The sequence below is a fragment of the Chiloscyllium plagiosum genome, unplaced genomic scaffold (assembly GCF_037043375.1).
Source record: "Chiloscyllium plagiosum isolate Xiang-an unplaced genomic scaffold, Cpla_swu_hap1 HiC_scaffold_7, whole genome shotgun sequence".
Taxonomy (NCBI): Eukaryota; Metazoa; Chordata; class Chondrichthyes; order Orectolobiformes; family Hemiscylliidae; genus Chiloscyllium; species Chiloscyllium plagiosum.
In genome coordinates this window covers 109,307,609-109,331,304 of record NW_028270145.1, presented here as the reverse complement: position 1 = coordinate 109,331,304, position 23,696 = coordinate 109,307,609, and the positions used below count along the sequence as shown (strand labels likewise).

Here is a 23,696-nt window from a genome sequence, read left to right as displayed (position 1 = left end):
CCCTACCTCAGAGCCAGGAGGGCTAGTTTCAAATCCCTCCTGTCCCAGAAGTATGTGATAGCAAATTGATAGCTGCAATTAATATTCTTGTTGAGTAACGCTGGGGCTCCTGTGACAGAGTGGTAGTGCCACTACCTCTCGGCTCAGGAGGTTTGTGTTCTGGTCTGACTGGCTCTAATAGTGTGTAATAATATCACTGACCAGCTTGATTGATCGATATTTAGTAATTTTGATCCGATATTAACGGTGTCTGCATGGCCCAATCAATAAGGTGCCTGACTACAGTGTGATTTGTGGTGTTAGCAGAATAGTAGGTTCTTTGCACAGAGGGTGATGGGTGTGTGGAATGCACTGCCAGCAGTGGGAGTACAGTCAGATACATTAGGGGCATTTAAGCAACTCTTGGATAGGCATGTGGATGATAGAAAAATGTAGGATATGTAGATTAGTTTGATCTTAGCATAGGGTAAAAGGTCACTATAGTTTTGGGGTGGCACAGTGGCTAGCACTGCAGCCTCACAGTGCCAGGAACCCGGGTTCGATCCCAACCTTAGGTGACCGTCTGTGTGGAGTTTGCACATTCTCCCTGTGTCTGTGTGGGTTTCCTCCGGGTGCTCTGGTTTCCTCCCACAGTGTGCAGGTCAGGTGCATTGGCCATGCTAAATTGCCCATAATGTTAGGGTTTGGTGGGTTATTCTTCAGAGGATTGGTGTGGACTTGTTGGGCCAAAGGACTTGTTTCCATACTGTAGGGAATCTAATAAATAAAAACAACATCAAGGGCTGAAGGACACATACTCTGCTGTACTGTTCTATGTTCTAATTCAATTCTTGCTGTGAATTGCTTTGGCCTCTTACTGCACAGTGGTAGCGTCCCAAGGAGGATTGGGTTCATGCTTCAAGGGTGTGTCATTATGTCTCAGAATAGACTGATTCTTTTTCTTGGTGAATAGCCAACGTTTTTTTTCCCTGTGTTGGGGGATTCCAAAACTCGAGGGTATAGATTTAGGGTGAGATTACTATTAATATTCATCTGTCACCTATCCCTCCACCATCCCTGTCCCATTCTGAAATGTTTAATTAGTCAATATTTACCATATGCATCAGCCTACACATGCTTTCAATCTAATGATACACCGTCTGCTGCCTGTCCCTTCAGTTGTTGAAGCCTAAGCTCTGGAATTTTCTCCTTAAACCCCCTTGCCTCTCTTTGCTCATTTAAAACACTACTTAACATCTATCTCTTTGACTTTTGACCACCAATCCTGATATCTCCTTAAGTGTCTCTCTGTCAGGCCTTCTCTGATAATAGTCTGGTGAAGCACGTTGGGAATTTACAGTAATAAAGGTTCTTTACAAACTTGTTCATGGGAATGTGGACATTGTTGGATGGGCTGGCATTTATTACCCACCCTTAACGATCCTCAGAAGGTGATAGTGAGTTACCTCAGAAACATAGAAGAAAAGGAGCAGGAGTAGGCCATTCGGCCCTTTGAGTCTGCTTCACTATTCAATATGGTCACTGCTGATCATCCAACTCAGTCCCCTGTTCCCACTGTCTCCCCACATCCTTTGATCCCTTTAGCCCTAAGAACTATATCCGACACTTTAGAGTCATACAGCACAGATACAGGCCCTTTGGTGGAAACCCCGCGCTGGCCTATTACCTGCCCTCGACCTCTTCATTTCCAACTGCTGCTGGGACATTAACCGCCTCAACCTGTCTACCCACCTCCCCCACTCCAACCTCTCACCCTCACAACGCGCAGCCCTCCAATCCCTCTGCTCCAATCCTGACCTCACCATTAAGCCAGCGGATAAAGGGGGTGCAGTGGTAGTCTGGCGCACTGACCTCTACACCGCTGAAGCCAAACGCCAACTTGAGGACACCTCTTCCTACCACCCCCTCAACCATGACCCCACCCCCCATCACCAAACCAGTATCTCCCAGACCATACAGATCCTCATCACCTCAGGAGATCTCCCACCCACAGCTTCCAACCTCATAGTCCGGGAACCCCGCACTGCCCGGTTCTACCTCCTTCCCAAGATCCACAAGCCTGACCACCCTGGCCGACACATTGTCTCAGCATGCTCCTGTCCCACTGAACTCATTTCTACCTACCTCGACACTGTCCTATCCCCCCTAGTCCAGGAACTCCCCACATACGTTCGAGACACCACCCACGCCCTGCACCTCCTCCAAGACTTCCGTTTCCCTGGCCCCCAACGCCTCATCTTCACCATGGATATCCAATCCCTCTACACCTCCATCCACCATATCCAGGGCCTCCAAGCCCTCCGTTTTTTCCTCTCCAGACGTCCCCAACAGTACCCTTCCACCGACACTCTCATTCGTTTGGCCGAACTGGTCCTCACCCTTAACACTTTCTCCTTCGAATCCTCCCACTTCCTCCAGACCAAAGGGGTAGCCATGGGCACACGTATGGGCCCCAGCTATGCCTGTCTCTTTGTTGGCTACGTAGAACAGTCAATCTTCCGTAATTACACCGGCACCACTCCCCACCTCTTCCTCCGCTACATTGATGACTGCATTGGCGCCACCTCGTGCTCCCGCGAGGAGGTCGAGCAGTTCATCAACTTCACCAACACATTCAACCCTGACCTTAAATTTACCTGGACCATCTCTGACACCTCCCTCCCCTTCCTGGACCTCTCCATCTCCATTAATGACGACCGACTTGACATTGACATTTTTTACAAACCCACCGACTCCCACAACTACCTGGATTACACCTCTTCCCACCCTACCTCCTGCAAAAATGCCAAGCCGTATTCCCAATTCCTCCGCCTCCGCCGTATCTGCTCCCAGGAGGACCAGTTCCACCATAGAACACACCAGATGGCCTCCTTCTTTAGAGACCGCAATTTCCCTTCCCACGTGGTTAAAGATGCCCTCCAACACATCTCGTCCACATCCCGCACCTCCGCCCTCAGACCCCACCCCTCCAACCGTAACAAGGACAGAAGGCCCCTGGTGCTCACCTTCCACCCTACCAACCTTCGCATAAACCAAATCATCCGCCGACATTTCCGCCACCTCCAAAAAGACCCCACCACCAGGGATATATTTCCCTCCCCACCCCTTTCTGCCTTCCGCAAAGACCGTTCCCTCTGTGACTACCTGTTCAGGTCCAGGCCCCCCTACAACCCACCCTCCCATCCTGGCACCTTCCCCTGCCACCGCAGGAATTGCAAAACTGCGCCCACACCCCCTCTCTCACCTCCATCCAAGGCCCCAAAGGAGCCTTTCACATCCATCAAAGTTTTACCTGCACATCCACCAGTATCATTTATTGTATCCGTTGCTCCCGATGCAGTCTCCTCTACATTGGGGAGTCTGGAGCGCTTTAGGGAACATCTCCGGGACACCTGCACCAATCAAACACACCGCCCCGGGGCCCAACATTTCAACTCCCCCTCCCATTCTGCCGAGGACATGGAGGTTCTGGGCCTCCTTCACCGCTGCTCCCTCACCACCAGACACCTGGAGGAAGAACGCTTCATCTTCCGCCTCGGAACTCTTCAACCCCAGGGCATCAATGTGGACTTCAACAGTTTCCTCATTTCCCCTTCCCCCACCTCACCCTTGTTCCAAACTTCCAGCTCAGCACTGTCCCCATGACTTGTCCTACCTGCCTATCTTCTTTTCCACCTATCCACTCCACCCTCCTCCCTGACCTATCACCTTCATCCCCTCCCCCACTCACCTATTGTACTCTATGCTACTTTCTCCCCACCCCCACCCTCCTTTAGCTTATCTCTCCACCCTTCAGGCTCTCTGCCTTTATTCCTGATGAAGGGCTTTTGCCTGAAACGTCGATTTCGCTGCTCCTTGGATGCTGCCTGAACTGCTGTGCTCTTCCAGCACCACTAATCCAGAATCTGGTTCCCAGCATCTGCAGTCATTGTTTTTACCTTGTTTTTACCTTTGGTCCAACCAGCCCATGCCAAACATAATCCCAAACTAAATTATTTCCACCTGCCTGCTCCTCGCCCACATCCCTCCAAATCTTTCCTATTCATGTTTCCATCCAAATGTCTTTTAAACATTGTAATTGCACGCACATCCACCAATTCCTGACCTGAACCTGTGTGAAAAATTTACCTCTTATGTCTTTTTTAAATCTCTCTTAAAAACATTCAATATTTTGACCTCAACCTCCTTCCTGAGGCAGACAATTCCCCAGGCTCCCCACTCTTTGGGTGGAGACATTTCTCCTCATCTCAGTCCGAAATGGCCTCCCCCACATCCTCAGCCCTTGGTTTTGGACCCCTGGGTCATTGGGAACATTCTTCCTGTCTTTACCTTGTCTTGTCCTGTTCGAATTTTCTAGGCTTCTATGAGATCCTCCTTCGTTCGTCTAAACTCCAGGGAATATAGTCCTAGCCAATCCAATCTCTCCTTGTGTGCTGCAGTCCATGTGCCGTAGGTCGACACACAATGCCCTTCGGGAGGGAATCCCAGGATTTTGACCCAGCAACAGCGAAGGAGCGGGCTGATACCTTTCCAAGTCAGGATGATGAGTGGCTTGGAGGGGAACTTGCAGGGGGTGGTGTTCCATACATCTGCAGCCCTTGCCCTTCTCAATGGTAGAGCTGGTTAGTCATGCACAATGCTTGCAATCTGTTTCTCCTTTGAAGTAACGATGCTGACAGGATTGATGTACCTCTGTGTAAACAGAAATGTTCTGCCTTTTGGAAATTCACATGCTGCAACTGGCCTTTGTTTGCATCTACACTTTGGCCAGTGCACTGGATTTCACAATAGCACCATGTCGCCTCTAGCAACATAAGGGGAATAAATCACTTCTTTATTCCTGTCGTTATGTTTTGTGCTTTCTAATGGCTCTACCCAATAGGATACCAGTTTATGTACCCTGTCCTCACAATTTAACACATTGCTAGTGTCTTGCTAGCATTCCAGTGAAGCATATCTGTATCCTATCCAAGGCCAGTATGTCCTTCCCAAGGTATGGTGCCCAGTACTGACTGCAATGATATAAAAGCAAACTCCTGGATGCTGGAAATCAGAAACCAAAGCAGAAATTGCTGGAAAAGCTCACCAGGTCTGGCAGCATCTGTGGAGAGAGAAACAGAGTGAACGTTTCGAGTTGAGTACGACTCTTCTGACATCTCGAGGCAGACGAACCAAACTTGTTTCAGAGTTAAGAGAAAGTGAGGACTGCAGATGCTGGAGATCAGAGTCGAGAGTGTGGTGCTGGAAAAGCGCAGCAGGTCAGGCGGCATCCGAGGAGCAGGAGAGTTGACATTTTGGGCATAAGGAATCCTTCCTGAATTATTGATTATGCCTGAAACATCTATTCTCCTGCTCTTCGGATGCTGCCTGACCTGCTGTGCTTTTCCAGCACCACACTGTTCGACTTGTTTCAGAGTTAACTCTGTTTTTCTCTCTTCCCTCAGATGCTGCCAGACTTGCTGAGCTTTTCCAGCAATTTCTGTTTTTGTTTCTGATCCGGAGATCCGGAGATCTGTAGATTTTTTGTTTTAGGATACATCAAAGGATCTGTACAACTGAAAGTTAATATACAGTCCTTTGTATTCCAAGCCCCTTGACATCAACGCACTTATTTAGAAAGAACTTTCCGCGTCGCTTTTAAAATAACATACAGAGCATGCCACCAAAATATAATACGTTTGTATCTGATAATGTTCTTCCTGCCCACCACGCTCTATAGACTTGTGTAGAATAGCTAGCAGAAACAATTTCCACACAAACAGCGAATCTGAATTAATGATTGAAGCAAATTTGGACCTTATCAGTCCAATGACTGTTTAGCTTCTCGATTCAATAAATTCTGCCAGCCTCCATCATTGCTGCTCAGACCAGTCAGTCTCAGTCCAGCATTGCCACCTGCGACACCCTCTTCTGCGGATTTTTGTTTCTCATTTTATGTTTTAAAGGTTTCTGCCATCGACCTCAGTCCCACCCTTTGGTTCTCACGCTGCCCAGCCCTGTTAAAAGCAGTAATTAGTTGCTGTCTGCTTCTCGGTAACAGATGTTGAGTATGCAAGCCATTAGGAACTTCAAACAGACGGGAAGCTGAGAACTGCTCAGCCCCTTCCTTCCAATCCCAGCTCACAGGCAGTTTCACAAGGCTGGAAAAGGGTGCATAAACACTGACGCTCGCGCGCGTGCGCAGACACACACACACACACACACACACACGTGGGCACAGCCTCTCTCTCTCTCTCTCTCACACACACACACACACACACAGGCACAGTCTCTCTCTCTCTCACACACACACACGGGCACAGCCTCTCTCTCACATATACACACATGGGCACAGCCTCTTTCTCTCTCTCTCTCACACACACACACACGGGCACAGCCTCTCTCTCACACACACACACGTGGGCACAGCCTCTCTCTCTCTCACACACACACACACACACACACACGTGGGCACAGCCTCTTTCACACATACACACACACACGCACACACACACACACGTGGGCACAGCCTCTCACACACACGTGGGCACAGCCTCTCTCTCACACACACACACGTGGGCACAGCCTCTTTCGCGCGCACACACACACACACTCACACACGTGGGCACAGCCTCTCTCTCACACACACACACACCGGCACAGCCTCTCTCTCATACACACACACACACACGTGGGCACAGCCTCTCTCTCTCACACACACACACACACATACACACGTTGGCACAGTCTCTTTCTCACACACACATACACACACACTTGGGCACAGCTTCTCTCTCTCACACACACACACACACACACACACACATGTGGGCACAGCCTCTTTCACACTCACACACGTGGGCACAGCCTTTCTCTCACACACACACACACACGTGGGCACAGCCTCTCTCTCTCTCACACAAACACACACACACACACACGAGGGCACAGCCACTCTCTCTATCTCTCTCTCACACACACACATGCACACACTCACATGTGGGCACAGCCTCACATACACACACGCACACACAGATAGACAGACATACGGACACACAAACAGACAAACAAAAGACAGACACACAGATACACACAAACAGAGACATATACCGACACACGTATGCATGCAGATGTAGATGCATTCACACATACATACACATACACAAAACACAGAAATGTTTGTGCATGCTGATGTAAATGCATTGACACAGACACACACACAAACCTACATACTCAAATACTCTCACACACAGACACACAAATAGAAACAGACACACACTTATTCATGCAGATATAGATATGTTCGCACATGGACACACAAAACACACACACACTGACACTAAGGTTTATTAAACACATTAATTATAGTAATTGTGCAGTACATAAATATTGATTGCAATGACGTGATTTTGTTGACAACCTTCACATTCACCTGTAATGAATTAGTCTGTGTCATTTAGGAATTTGAAGGACTCGTTCCATTTCTATGCCTTTTCTTACTTCTGTGGTTCCCAATCAGTCTCTTTTATTAACTCTTTTTTTGTATGGAAGCTTCTTACGGGTGTCAAAGCCACGTTTTGAGGACAGTTCCACACCACGAAGGTACGCTGACATTTCAGGGGGTATCTTGGAGGTAGTGCTCCAAAGAAGTGATGCCAGCTGCCCCATTACCAGAGGGCTCTGTAGTACTCGGCCACGTTTCACAGCAATACCTAGAAGACTTCCACAGTTGCTTCAGAATAGTCAGTCTGACTTTGAAGTCAGTGGAAGGAGAAAATCAGACAGTGTCTGCAATGAGCTGCCAATAGAACATCGTTCATTGACGTTCGTGTTGAAATTAACATCTACCTTTGAATTTGAACAATGTTGATATTGCTAGCACTGACCACAATTGCCCATTCCCAGGGAGAAGGTTGTAATGTTTGCATACCTTCTTACAATCCAGCTGAACAGCTCACTGGGGCACCTCAGAAGGCAATGAGGAGCCAACCTCCCTGACTCGAGTTTGGAGTCATGTATAAACGGCGGCACGATGGCACAGTGGTTAGCACTGCTGCCTCACATCGCCAGAGACCCAGGTTCGATTCCCGCCTCAGGCGACTCTCTGTGTGGCGTTTGCACATTTTCCCTGCGACTGTGTGGGTTTGCTCCGGTTTCCTCCCACAATCTAAAAACGTGCAGGTTAGGTGGATTGGCCATGCTAAATTGCCCGTAGTGTTAGGTGTAGGGGAATGGGTCTGGGTGGGTTGTGCTTCAGTGGGTCAGTGTGGACTTGTTGGGCCGAAGGGCCTGTTTCCACCCTGTAAGTTATCTAATCTAAATATCCATGAAAAAACCCAGACTGGGCAAGGATGCCAGGGTACCGTCCTCTGAGAGTTTTGGCAAATCATTAACCTCCCAATCCACACATCAAAATGGTGATTGGATCTTGTTTTGCATTACTGGGATCTTGCTGTGTGCAACTTAGCAAATACATTCAATGTTTCACCCATCCAGGACAAAGCAGCCCTCTTGATAGGCACCACATCCATAAACATCCGTGCCCTCCACTGTTGACGCTCAGTAGCAGCAGTGTGCGCTGCAGAAGTTCACCAAAGATTGTTAGACAGAACTTTCCAAATCCATGACCATTTCCATAGAACATAGAACAATACAGCGCAGAACAGGCCCTTCGGCCCTCGATGTTGCGCTGACCTGTGAACTGTTCTCAGCTCGTCCCCATACACTATCCCAAAGTCATCCATGAATTCTGTGTTCTGGTACAGTTTTGCTTTTTTGAGCCTATCGTGGGTTAGCAAACCTTTTCCCACAACTTCACACTTTTCCATTTTGGCCTCCATCTGCCACTCCTCAGCCCAGCTCCGCATTCTGTCATTATCTAGTTTCAAACCACAACACACCTCCGCATTGTACACAACTCTAACAAATTTCATGTCATCAGCAAACTTACTAACCCACCCTTCCATTACCTTATCCAAATCATTTGTAAATATCACAAAGAGCAGATGTCCCAGAACAGATCACTGCGGAACACAAATGATCACCAAGCTCCAGGTTGAATACTTGCCATCTCTAACCAACCTCTGCCTTCTATGAAGGTTCCCGATGCTGCAGAACTCTGCCAATTTCTGTATGTATCTCAAAGGACAAGGGCAGCAGATACATAGGAACACCATTCCCCTCCAAGCCACTCACCATCCTGATTTAGGATTATATCGCCACTCCTTCAGTGCAAGCAACCATTCCCCCCCATTCCCACTCCTGTCCCATCTATCTCTCAGCCCCCTTGGGCGTCCCCCACACATTCCTGATAAAGGTCTCATGCCTGAAACATCAACTCTCCTGCTCCTCAGATGCTGCCTGACCTGCGATGCTTTTCCAGCGCCACATGTTTTGGCTCCCTCTGTGTTGTTGGGTCAAAATCCTGGAATTCTCTCCTGATGTACATTGTTGAAGAAGGCAGCTACCATCTTCTCAAGCACAACTGGAGGTGGACAATAAACACTGGCCCCAACAGTGACACCTACATTTTTTGAGTGAATTAAATGTTTATAATTGGGAGCACTCACAAGCTCCTCTTCATAAAATGCCAAGTGTATCCTAATGCTCACCTGAGCAGGTGACCTTGTTCAAAGGCTCATCCAAAATATGACTTTGCTGACAGTGCAATGTTCTGTCAGTACAGCACTGAAGTGCTAGTTTAGTTTATATGCTGAAGTGTATGGGCAGCATGGTAGCTCAGTGGTTAGTACTGCAGTTTCATAGCTCCAGGGACCCGGGTTCGATTCTAGCCTCAGGTGACTGTCTGTGTGGAGTTTGCACGTTCTCCCTGTGTATGTGCGGATTTTCTCTGGGTGCTCCACTTTCCTCCCACAATCCAAAGATGTGCAGGTTAGGGTGGATTGGCCATGCTAAATTGTTCAGGGATATGCAGGTGGGTTGGGGTTGGGGTTGGGGTTGGGGATGGGGATGGGGATGGGGATGGGTGGGATACTCTTTGGGGGAGGTGTTGTCATTTGATGGGCTGAATGGCCTGCTCCAACACTGTAGGGATTTTATGCATGGAGCAGGCCTTGACTAGCTGACTTTGAGGTCAACACTGTTTCACCCTTAATCTCTCATGAGAATGGTCTCAGGATGAGAGACTTCAGTTACCTGGATAAATTGTGAAGAGAAGGTTCAAAGGGGTAACACCAGAGAGTGTTGGAGAAACTCAGCAGGCCTGGCATCATCTGTGGGAAGAGGAGAGATAGCGATTGCTATCACTTTTTGTTTGGATCTATGAGTTGTTAGAATGGGAGGCCAAAGCGTGTGGCAGAATCAATGGTGGCTTTTCAACAGGGAATTGGTTTATCTACCTGAGGAGGAAATATTTGCAGAGTCACATCAAAAAGGTGGGGCAGTGGGGGGAACTGAGTTGGTTTTACACAGGGCCAGGCACAGACACAACAAACCGAATGGTCTCCTCGCTCCCTTCCTGCTAGCGTTCTGTTTGTCTCTCCCTTCCTTCACTGGCTCTGCATATGACCAAAGGTCGAAACACAATAATGAAACCACAAGGATTGCTGGAACAGCAACCAACTAGTCTGTCAGCACCTAAAAGGGAACAGGTGCTACAGTCATTCGGGTGTAGCTTTTTGGGTGAATCTAAAGTTTTGCAACGATTGGCCGAGTGAATGAGATTGCTAATTTACTGCAGATGTGTGCCAAGTTTGTAGCAGTTTAGTTCAGGGGCAGATTTTCACAGGAGCTGGGTATAGAATGTCCCAAACTTGTTTTACTTTGACCTCTTGTCCTCAGTAGAGATTTTATTGCAGATGTCCAGAAGCCAGGTATTAGGTTTGAAAAAGATTCACCATGTACAATGGCCTTCCACAACCCCTCTACCATCCTCAGAGAGCGTTATAATTAATTCAGATAAATACGCCCAGTAAATGTATTCTAGAGTGCATAATACACAGTTTAACCAAGAGTATGGAGTGCAATATACATTATAAACACACAACTGGAGTGGGATATACACCAGATAACACACAGACTGGAGTCGATTATATACAAGATAATACAGACAGGAGCAGGTTACACAGAGGATGGTGGTCATGGATTTGGTAGGTGCTATCTTAAGGGGCTTTGTTGAATTTCTCTGCAGTGTATTGTGAATAGTATTTGTTCATTAGTCTCAGTATTTAATTCTCTATTATTTATTTCAGTATTTATTACATTGCACTGTCAGACTTTCAGAATCAAGAACCATTTGCATGGTGGGATGAGTTTTCATCTCTGCCCATGTATTCCAATGAAGAAAGGATCTCTGTATCTCAGCCAAGGGAGAATAAGATATTCCTGCTCTCAACAATTAATGATAGCAACAACTAACATTATATAATGCTTTTTACATCATAAAACACCCCAAAACTCTTCACAGAAATGGTATAAATCATAATTTGATATTAGCTCTAAGCTCAGAATGCAGACTCATATCTTTAAACTTATGTTTTTTAAAACTTAAACTTTTAAACTTGTAGAATATAGAGACCATTTGCTCCTTTGTGCTTGTACTAGAACTCTGAAACAGCTATCCACTTACACTTTCCCAATTCACTTGTGAATCTACTTCTCCCACTCTCTTAGCTCAGTTGGCTGGACAGCTGGTTTGTCATGTATAGTTATGTGAACAGCATGTGAACACCAGTTGAGGTTACCATGAAAGACTCTCCTTCCAAACTCTCCCCTCGTGTGGTGATCTTCCAGGTTATACTAACCACCAGTCACCTCTCTCTCTCTTTAATGAGACAGCATCCCTCTGGTCCTTTGAGACTATGACGACTTTATCTTTTATATTTTTGATATTTCACTTGATAAAGAAATTTGTCCTAATTTCCTAAATTAGCTTAAATCTGCGTCCTCTGGTTAATGGCCCATTTTCCTTCGTATTGCATCTTTCTCAACCTCAGGATATTGAAACTCTCAATGGAGTTATTTACAGCTGTTCTTGCTGTCCAGGTGTTGGAAAGAAAATGACTAGTGCACAGTAAGATCCCACAAGCAGCAATGTGATGATGAGCAGTCCATTTGCTTTCAGTGGCCTCCATGCTCTGTGTCAAATGATCCTCAAATGGATTAGAGAAGCTGGGACTTGCACATTGTGGAGGAAAGGGATGTCTTGTTGAAACTTTTCAACCTCCTGCATCAAAACAATTTGCAAGAATATAAATTATTCTTGAGAACATGTGTCTTTCATCGGTAAGATACACAAGTTGGAAGTGTTTCCAAGGAACAAAAGAATAAAAGAGAAACACAGCGCAGTAACACGCCCTTCGGCCCTCCAAGCCCATCCCGATCATCATCATGTCCGAATTAAACTAAACAACAAACCTTCTGCCCTTATTCGGTCTGTATCCCTCTATTCCTTCCCTGCCCATGTAACCATCCAGATGCCCCCTAAATGTCACCAATGTGCCTGTCTCCTCCAACTCTTCCGGCAGTGGGTTCCAGTCTCCTCCCACTCTCTGAGGTGATAAACCTCCCTCGCCCACCACCCTTAAACATTCCCTCTCTCACCTCGAACCTCTGTCCCCTTGTAATTAAAACTTCAATCTTGGGAATAAGCCTCTGACTATACACCCCTTTCATAATGTTGTAGCCCTCTATCAGGTCTCCTCTTGGCCACCGTCTTTCCAATGAAAACAATCCTAGTCTTTTTAACCTTTCCTCACAGCCAGTGCCTTGGAAACCTCCGAGTGAACCTTCTCTGCATTCTCTCCAAAGCTTCCACGTCCTTCTGCTAGTGTGGCAACCAAAACTGCACACAAAACTCCAAATGCGGCCTACTAATGGTTTTATATAGCTGCAACATGGTTTGCCAACTCTTGTACTCCATGCCCCAGCTGATGAAGGCAACTATGCCATATGCCGCTTTAACCACCTTGGGCACCTGTGTTGCCACTTCCAGGTAACTGCGGACCTGTATGCCCAGATCCATCTGCATGTTCATGTTCCTAAAGGTTCTGCCATTTCCAGTATAATTCACACCTAGATTTGATCCTCCAAAATACATCACCTCACATTTGTCTGCTTCCCTTGACGAAGAGAAGGCTGAGGGAACATTTGGCAGAGGTGTTCAAAACCAGGTGAGGTCTAGGCAAAATAAATTGGGAGAAACTGTTCCCATCGGTGGAAGGATTGAAACGAGGCAAGATTCACTGTATTTAGCAAAAGAAGCGATGGAGACATGAGGAATACGTTACTGAAACAGGGAAAGTTTAGAACTGGAATATTCTAGTGTTGAACATGGCTGAGTCAAATTCAATCAAAGCATTCAACGGGGTTTGGCAACTTATTTCAAAAGGAACAATTACAGGGTTACAGGAAGAAGGCAGAAGGATGCTCATCATGTATTTAAGACTGAGTTGAGGAGGAATCTTTTCTCTCAAAGGGTTGAGAATCTTTAGAACTCCTTGCCACAGAGAGTTGTGGGGGGCAGAGTCCTTGTGTATATTTAAGGCGGAGATAGATTCTTGATCAGTTGGGGAGTTGAGGGTTACAGGGAATGGGCAGGAGAATGCATGTGAGGAATGTCAGTTCAGCCACAAACTTATTGAATGGCACAGTAGGAGCAGATGGTCTACTGCTGTTCATATTTCCGATGGTTTTATGGTCTTAATTAATATGGAGAAAAAAAGAAAGGTAAAGGTAAAGGGTATAGACCAGCTGTAGTCTTGTGAAATATCAGAATAGGCACAAGAGAATGACTTTCTCAATAAAAAAGTCATCTAGAAAAAGTTGCCCACAGGGCAGTTAAGAGTCAACTGCTTTATTGTGGGTCTGGAGTCACGTGTAGGCCTGACCTGGTAAGGATACCAGTTTCCTTCTGAAATAAGGGTGGCACGGTGGCACAGTGGTTAGCAATGCTGCCTCACAGCGCCAGAGATCCGGGTTCAATTCCCGCCTCAGGTCACTAACTGTGTGGAGTTTGCACATTCTCCTCGTGGGTGTGCTCCGGTTTACTCCGCAATCCAAAAATGTGCAGGTTAGATGAATTGGCCATGCCAAATTGCCCATAGTGTTAGGTGATGGGATAAGTGTAGGAGAATGGGTCTGGGTGGGTGGCGGGTCAGTGTGGGCTTGTTGGGCTGAAGGGCCTGTTTCCACACTGTAAGTAATCTAATAACTCCACAGAGACCAGTATCCTGTCACCAATCATCCCTTTATTTACACAAGCAACAGTCCATGATTTCTTCGGAGCCAGATCTCAGAGTGAACAGGGGGTCTGATCCTCCTGTTTCTATTTGTCAGCTAAGGCTCCCTGATTGCAATGGATTAACAGCCCCTTTTAGGGAATTCATATTCTATGATGTCTAGCTGACTGACCTCATGATAATCCCTACACCTTCCGTAAAGGACATTGGTGACCCAGATTTATGGCTGCATTTACATGGCTGCATTAGGCCATGTTATTATTTTCTTAAACTAAATTCAAATTTCACCAAGTGCCATGGCAGGGTTTGAACCCTTGTTTCCTGTAGTCATTGCCATGGTGCCAATATCTGGCAGCTAGAATCATTGCCTCTGCCTCAAATTGTGGTGAACAAACACAAATAGGCCATTCAGCCCTTCGAGTCTGCTCTGTCAGTTAAGAAGCCCATGATCTGACTGTGGCCTCAATTTCATAACTCGACTAACTCCCCGGTAACATTTGGCTTCTGTGTTAGTGAAGGATCTCAGCCTTAAAGGTATCCCCCTGCCTGGGGAAGAGAGATCCATTTGCCTCCATGGAATGTAGGCTGTCATACCATTGTGGGACTGAGAGGGGGCTAGACTGTGTGACAGACTGGGAGTCAAGAGGTGAGACCTTCAGCAATACATCCATCCAGACTAAAGATGCTCAGTTCAAAGGTAGGGAGGTTATGCAGAATCCTCTGGTTGGGCAATAGTTGGGCTAGGTATTCCCATTTAAAGAAGGAAGAAAGGGTTCTTGAACGTAAGAATTTAGTGTATAGAAGCAGGAGTAGGCCATTCAGCCCCTCAAGCCTGCTCCACCATTCAATAAGATCATGACTTGTCGAATCACGCAACAATCCCACCTATACTCCCCATAACCTTTTACCACCAAGAATCTATCTACCTTAAAAATATTCAAAAACTCTGCTTCCACTTCTTCAAATTTATTCATTTCTGGCGTTGCCAGCATTTATTGCCCATCCCTAATTGCCCAGAGGGCAGTTAAGAGTCAACCACATTGCTGTGGGTCTGGAGTCACATGTAGGCCAGACCAGGTAAGGATGGCAGTTTCCTTCTTTCTAGGACATTAGTGACCCAGATGGGTTTTTCCCCAACAATTGACAGTGGATTTATGATCATCATTAGACTTTTAATTCCAGATATTTGTTGAATTCAAATTCTTCCATCTACCATGGCAGGATTTGAAACTGGTTTCCCCCAAACATTACGTGGGACTCTGATTAACAGCCTAGCGATAATACCATTGACTCGCTCTTTCTTTAGAGGAAAAGAGTTCCAAAGAGTCGTCACCCTCCATGAAAAAATATTTCTCCTCATATCTGTTTTAAAAGAAGGGGGAGCTCTTAATTTCAGTGGGTGACTTGATGGAAATAAAGTTGCAGGGACTACGGGAACAGATTGGCAGGGAATGGACGAGATTGCTGACGGAGGACCAGCATTCACTCAATGGGCTGAATGGCCTTCTCTCGTACTGCATTATCCCTATGTTTAGGGTAAATAGACAAGGCCTTTTCCCTGGGGTGGGGGAGTCCAGAATTAGAGGGTATAGGTTTAGGATGAGAGGGGAAAGATTTAAAGGGACCTAAGGGGCAACTTTTTCATGCAGAGGGTGATGCGTGTATGGAATGAGCTGCCAGAGGATGTGATGGAGGCTGGTACAATTACAACGGTTACAACACAGGGTAACCCGCACCCCCCCCCCAACCCCCGGGAATTTAAACCTGTAACTGAAAAGATTTACCCTGTGTGCTAATCTCTGAAAATTCGAGAGGCCAAGAACTAATCCAAAAGTCACTATTTAAAATAACAATTAACATAGAACATAGAACAATACAGCACAGAACAGGCCCTTCGGCCCACGATGTTGTGCCGAACATTTGTCCTAGCTTAAGCGAACACCTTTATTTTTTAAAGTCTAACAGAGAATAATTAACTCACAACTATTGACAACTCTTTTCTCTAACTTATCTTTTAACTTCCCCTTCTATAATACTAGCCCGATAAAACCCCCGATTAAGATTTACCAAAAAATTCAAATTTCAAAACCAGCCAGCGGTCGACTCTTCTCTTTATATCTTCCTCGGTAGATTTGTTCTCCAAGTCGGTGTTGATGTTTCTCTCTGTGCAGATTCCTTCTCTAGACAGGTACCTCTCAGAGATTAGAGTGGTGGCTTTTGCCCGAAATGTCGATTTTCCTGCTCCTCAGATGCTGGCCAGACCTGCTATGCTTTTCCAGCACCACTGTAATCCAGGCCTCTCAGAGATTTCTTACTAGCAGGCTACATCTGTTGGTTTTTTTTGGCAGTTCTCCCTCAACTGTTCAATTTATTTCAGTTTTATGCCCCCAAAACATCGAATCATTTTGTTGGCGTTAATGTTGTCAAAATACCAAATTCAAACTTGATTGGAGTTTGGTATTTTGAGGCCTAATTTAAACTGATTGGCCGAATTCGAATTTGTTTTTTTTGTCTCCAGGCAACCCAGCTAATCTAGCTGTTTGACCAAATATTACATTTTAAATTTTCCAGTCGTCTGTGTGCTTCTCTAAGTCCTTGCTAGCTTTCAACTCTCTTAAAGGTACAGTACCCCTTGCACCTTCATAACACAACATTGAAAAGGCATCTGAATGGGTACATGAATAGGAAGAGTTTAGAGGGATATGGGCTAATTGCTGGCAAATGGGATTAGACTAATTTAAGATATCTGGTCAGCATGGACAAGTTGGACCAAAGGGTCCATTTCTGTGCTGTACATCTCTATGACTCTAAGATTCACTTGTCCAGTCACAGGCCAAGACTATATAAAGAAGGTGCAAGAAGGGGTAATTTTCCAGCCTCAGGAAAGGACGCCCACTCAACAGAATTGTAGAATTTTCCCTTTGGGCAGACATGTCTAAGATGAAACTTTATTGCTGGAACAGCACAGCAGGTCAGGCAGCATCCAGGGAACAGGAGATTCAACGTTTCGGGCACAGAACCTTCTTCAGGAATTCCTGAAGAAGGGCCTGTGCCCGAAACGTCGAATCTGCTGTTCCCTGGATGCTGCCTGACCTGCTGTGCTGTTCCAGCAATAAAGTTTCAACTTTGATCTCCAGCATCTGCAGACCTCACTTTCTCCTCGAAGACATGTCTAAGACCAAAGCACTTAAGTTTAAGTTCAGGAGGAAGTGATTGAGAGGAAATCTGTTTTCTCCCAGAGGGTGGAACATACTGCTTGAGAGGGTGGTAGAGGCCGGTACTCTCCCAACAATTAACAAGCATTTGGATGGGCACTTAAAATGCCAGGGCATTGTGGGCTATGGAGCAAGCACAGGTCGATAGGATTTGGTGTCTGTTGGTCAACATAGACATGATGGGCCGAAGGAAACTGTTTCTATTATGTGAGACTCTCTGATTCTAATGGTAATTGATATTTAATCTCCTGCTATACCAGCCCTAGTGTTTGAGATATTCTGTCTGGACCATGATGTTAACGCAATTCCAGCCCAGTTGGTGAAGTTTGAAACTAGGCAGTAGCCTTTAATAATGGGTTCAGTGACAGGATGCAGCAGTCACAAACTACTCCAGGTGATCCGCCAACCCACCTCCCAGTCAACTCTCTTCATAATGTTTCTGCCCAATTTTGAACTGGGTATCTTGTATTAAGCAAATCTGAATGCCAGTACACAGACACTAGAAGCAGGAGTAGGCCACTCGGCCTTTTAACTCTGCTTTACCATTCAATACTATCATGGTTGAGCCTCTATCTCAATGTCATATTCCACGTTCTCCTCCTACTCTTTTAACATTTGCATTCTTGAATATGTCGACAGATTAACACCCTCTGAGTGAAGAAATGATTACTGATCTCACTCCCAAAGGGTCTACATTGCTGAAGTTTGATGCTAAACCTCATCTTATTTGTGCTATTTCTCAATTCAGCCTGTTCAGAAACATAGAACAGTACAGCACAGGAACAGGCCGTTCAGCCCACAATGTTGTGCTGTACATGATGGCAAATTAATCTAATCCCTTCTGCCTTCCCTTGCTCCATATCCCTCCATTCCTTGCATATTCATGTGCTTATCTAAAAGTCCCTTAAATGTCCCTGTCCTATCTGCCTTCACCCCCACCCCTGGCAGCGCGTTCCAGACTCATACCTCACTCTGTGTAAAAATCTTGCTCCTCACATCTCCTTTGAACTTTCCCCCTTTCCCCTTAAATGCCCCCTAGCATTAGACATTTCACCTCTAGGGAAAGGTTCTGATCGTCAAACCTATCTATGTATCTCATAATTTTGTACACCCCAATTAAGTCTGCCCTCATGCCTGTGGTGCTCAAGAGAAAACAACCCAAGTTTTCTAGCCCCCCCCCCCGTATAGCTCATACCCTCTAATCCAGAAAGCATCCTGGTAAACATCTTCTGCAACCTCTTCAAAGCCTCCACATTCGTCCTTTAATGTCGTGACCAGAATTGAATGCAATACTCTAAGTGTGGCCTAACCAAAATCTAATAAAGCTACAACATGACATCCTGACTCTTGTACTCAGTTCCCCAACCAGTAATGACAAGCATACCCTAGGCCTTCTCTACTATCACTTCTACTTGTTATGACACCCTGAAGGAGCAGGTGGGAATTGAACCCAGGCTTGCTGGCTCAGGTAGAGGGACACTACCACTGCACCACAAGAGCCCCTCAAGTCTTGTGTGATAATATTTTTGTAAAGCAATTGTGGGAGGCACAGTGGTTAGCACTGCTGCCTAACAGCGCCAGAGACCCGGGTTCAACTCTCGCCTCAGGCGACTCTCTGTGTGGAGTTTGCACACTCGTCGCATGGGTGTGCTCTGGTTTCCTCCCACAATCCAAAAATGTGCAGGTTAGGTGAATTGGCCGGGCTAAATTGCCCATAGTGTTAGGTGAAGGGGTGAATATAGGGGATTGGGTCTGGGTGGGCTGTGCTTTGGCGGGTCGGTGTGGACTCGTTGGGCCGCAGGGCCTGTTTCCACACTAAGTAATCTAATCTAAATACAAACCCAAGTAAAAGAGCAATAATCTCTTAAAGGGGATACTACAACTGAGGTCAAAATCAGAAAGAAACTTCACATTGCTTCAATTAAAATTGGAGTTCAACATCAGCTCCTTGTTCCTGTTCTCTGTATCCATATTAATGAAGCTGAGATCACAGTGTGCTTTATCTCTCCACCGATCCTGCTACCTTAAATCTTTCTGTGCACATGTACCCCCAGGTCCATTTCTTTGAAGGTATTTGCAGTGTGCACCATCCACATTTCTCACTGCCTTGGAAAGGCAGCCAACATCCTCAAAAACCCTTCCCACCCCAGTTTTAATCTCTTCCAACCTCTTTCGTCGGGCAGAAGGCACAAAAGTTTAAACTCGCACCAACAGATTGAAGAACAACGTCTTCCCCGCTATTATCAGACTTCTGAATGGACCTCTCAGGTTTTAAACTTAATGTTGATCTTGCTGTCTGTGCACCTTCTCTGCAGCCGTGACGTTGTATTCCTCACTCTGTTCTATTACCCAGATGCACTTTGTATGGTATGATCTGCCTGTACTGCACACAAAGCAAATCCTTTCACTGTACCGAGGTACATGTGACAATCATAAGTCAAATCAAATCGAATGAAAAAATCCATTCTGATTTTAGAAAACTGAATGGCCTGGACGGAGTAGATGTTGGGAAGATGTTTCCATCGGTAGGAGAGACTAGGACCCGAGGGCACAGCCTGAGAGTAAAGGGAAGACTCTTAGAACTGAGGATGAGGAGAAACTTTTACAGCCAGAGGATGGTGAATTCATGCAATTCACTACCACAGAAGGCTGTGGAGGCCCGGTCATTGAGTATATTTAAAACTGAAATAGATAGGTTCCTGAGTATCAAGGGGATCAAGGATTATGGGGAGAAAGCAGAAGAATGGGATGGCGAAACCTTTCAGCCATGATTGAATGGTGGAGCAGACTTGATGGGCTGAATGGCCTAATTTCTGCACCTATGTCTTATAGATATCATTTAGATAAATAAAGTAAGCCAAATGAAACCAAATGAAAACCAGTTTGGACAAATTAAACAGATTGCAGACCCTTAAATGGGCTTTTTGAAACAAAAAAGATTTACAGCAGCTGCTATGGTAGGATTTGAATCTGAACTCCCAGAGCATTAGGCTGGGCACCTAGAATTATAGCCCAATGGTAGCACCAATCTAAATCTTGGGTACCAAAACAACGTATCCAACTTATGGTTCGCACATGATACTGGAAAAATGCCTTGTACCTCGCTAAAAACTTTCAAAATGAGGAATTAGATGTCCACTTGACAAGAGTTGCAGGAGAAGAATAAGAGGGGTGGGATTAATCAATTTTCAAAGATCCAACACAGCACAATGTGCTGAAGGGTATACTGTATTAGTCAATAATTACAGGGTTCTCTTTAGAGCAATTTTTTTGCCGTGGTCCCAGTGGAAGGTTCATTAATGTCAGCTGAGCTCCATCCTCTGATAAGATGGGCTAATTGCCAATTCTCATGAGTTTGTGGTAATAACATTTGACTTGAAGGGGTCACGAGAAGTGGGGGAGGTGATTGATCTGTAGTAAGGCCTCTCGAAGTGGTGATGTTCATTTGTGTAGCTATGGGATAAGTGTGGTACTGGGGATTGGGGGCAGGGAGAAAAGGATCAGGGAGTCACAATTGAAGGTTCCCAGGCAGATGTGAAACCACTGATTTTCATGGGAGACCTGACTCTGGCAGAAACTAGTGAAATCCAAGTCCCTTTTTCCTTTTTTGGTTTTATTTTCTCTTGCCTCCCTCTCTCTCACTCTCTCTTTTCCTCTCTCCCACCCCTCTCTCTCTCTTCCTCTCTCCCTCTCTCTCTTCCTCTCTCCCACCCCTTTCTCTCTCTCTCTCTCTCTTTTCCTCTCTCCCACCCCTTTCTCTCTCTTCCTCTCTCCCTCTCTCTCTTTTCCTCTCTCCCACCCCTCTCTCTCTCTTCCTCTCTCCCACCCCTCTGTTTCTCTCCATTCATATTTTGACCACAGTAGTTTAACAAAAAAGGCCAAAGCTCCTACCATTTCCTTCAAACAGGGACCATTTCCTACCTCTTTCACTGCATCACACATCGACACGGTGTCACTCACAGGGTGTACTGAACAACATATCAACGTGGTATGTTTGTATTACTTTCTTGTCGGTTAATATAGGATCATGTTCTTCTTGTAATCGGAAGGAAGATTGTAGTAATTGTGTTCCATTCCTGTTTTTGTACAGCAACTCCATTTCAAAAGCACTTCATTATCTGTCAAACGCTTTGGTATGTTCTGAGGTCAGGGAAGATGCAATGTAAATGTAAGTTTTTTAGTGTGTAATTTTACATTTGACAAACAATGAGCATATTATGCTCCATTTAAGTGCTTATTTGAAGGATCCATATCTTTTCAATTATTACCACCTTGCCTGATTATATTCCCTCCTGCCACATCTATTGGTCCAGTTAGCTCTTAGCATGTAATTGGACTAATCACAGTTGACGATTACTCCACAGCTATCTGCATTGAACAATGAATGATAATGGCAGGTTTAAAGGGGTAATTTCTCTGCAAGATGCTCTCTTTCTCATTCCCTCCCTCATTCCCTTCCCCTCCCTATAAAACATCCAGTTTGTAGGCAGTTGCACTCTCGTCTCTTTGAAGTCACCCGGTCTGTAATTATATCTGCAGCTTGTTACAGATCACAGTGTCGAGAACATGACTTTTTGAACTGGTGCTGACCATTAGTGCACCATTTTACCATCAATTAAGGCAGGCTGAGTCAGTCAAGCCATGACCCTTTGATTTGAAACAATCCCCTCACCATTCAAAGCACTAACGGAGCATAAGAAGCTGTTAGAACTCGCTTGGCTCCAATGAATTCATAATTCAGGCCCACTTTTACCAGGCTGGGTTAACAACAGGCATACTTCAATCTGAATCACTAACCTGGTCCTTTTGAGTCCAATTCCAAGAAAGTAGTTCTTTGGGCTAAAGAAATCGAAGGGTATAGGTAAAATGTGGTTTCAAGGTCCTGAGTAGAACAATCAATCCTGATCATAACGAACAATGGACCAGGCCTGAAGGACTGAGTGGCTTCCTCCTGTTCCTATGTCTGAAAATGGAGTTACAGGTAGACAGGATAGTGAAGACGGCGTTTGGTACACTTGCCTTCATTGGTCAGTGCATTGAGTATAGGGGTTGGGACATCATCTTGCAGCTGTACTCGACATTGGTGAGGCCACTTTTGGAAAACTGCGTTCAATTCTGTTTGCTCTGCGACAGGAAGGATGTTGTTAAACTTAAGCAGAAAAGACTTACAGAGAATTTGCTGAGACCGAAAGGTTTGAGCTATAGGGAAAGATGGAAGTAGGAGAAAATGAGGACTGCAGATGCTGGAGACCAGAGTTGAAAAATGTGATGCTGGAAAAACACAGCAGGCCAGGCAGCATCCGAGGAGCAGGAGAATCGACGTTTCAGGAATGGCCTGAAGAAGGACTTATGCCGAAACGGCTATAGGGAAAGGCTCAATAGGCTGGGGATTTTTTTTCCCTGGAGCATCAGAGGCTGAGGGGTGACCTTACGGAGTTTTATAAAATCATGAGGGCATGGATAGGATAAGTAGACAGGTCTTTTTCCCAAGGTAGGGGAAGCCAAAACTAAAGGGTATAGGTTTAAGATGAGAGGGGAAAGATATAAAAGAGACGTAAGGAGCAACCTTTTCACACAGAGGGTGCTGTGTGAATGGAATGAGCTGCTAGAGGAAGTGGAGGCTGGTACAATAATAGCATTTAAAAGGCATCTGGATGGGTATATAAATAGGAAGGGATCTGGACCAAATGTTGGAAAATGAGACTAGATTTAGGTTGGGATGTATGGTCAGCATGGACGAGTTGGACCAAAGGGTCTGTTTCCGTGCTGTGTGACTCTATAACGCTATCTCTGTGTAGCACATTATTCTAGTCTGGCTTTGCAGGACAACATCAAGGGAGGGGGGTGCTGCACTGTTGAGGGGTTGCCCATCTGGTGAGATTTTTAAGTCATCCTTGATCTCGCGGTCCAGATTGAACCTATTTGTCAGCCCTCACTGGTCGGAAATAAAATGTGATCGTTTCAATCTTAACGTGGGCCTGAAAAATGTTATGACTGATTGAGTGCCTTGTGAATGTCCCAAAGTGCTTTTTACAGTCAATGGTCATAGAAATGGTCATAGAAATGAGGCAGCCAATTTGAACATCACAAGGTCTCCGTAACATCAAACTAGCAAGATAACCTGAGATTGGCCGAATGATAAATTATTGCCAGGACAACACAGTGAAGTGAATTGTCTTTTTTGGATGGTGATGTGGAGGTACCAGTGTTGGACTGGGGTGGACAAAGCCAGCAGTCACACGACACCAGATTACAGTCCAACAGGTTTATTTGAAATCACGAGCTTTTAGACCACTGCTCTTTC

At 45.7% G+C, this 23,696-nt stretch overlaps 1 protein-coding gene across 1 annotated transcript in view; it reads left to right on the top strand.

Annotated features, from left to right (window-relative positions):
- Positions 1-23,696, top strand: part of wnt10a (wingless-type MMTV integration site family, member 10a) — an 83,248-nt gene that overhangs the window by 41,489 nt on the left and 18,063 nt on the right. The window lies entirely within an intron of this gene.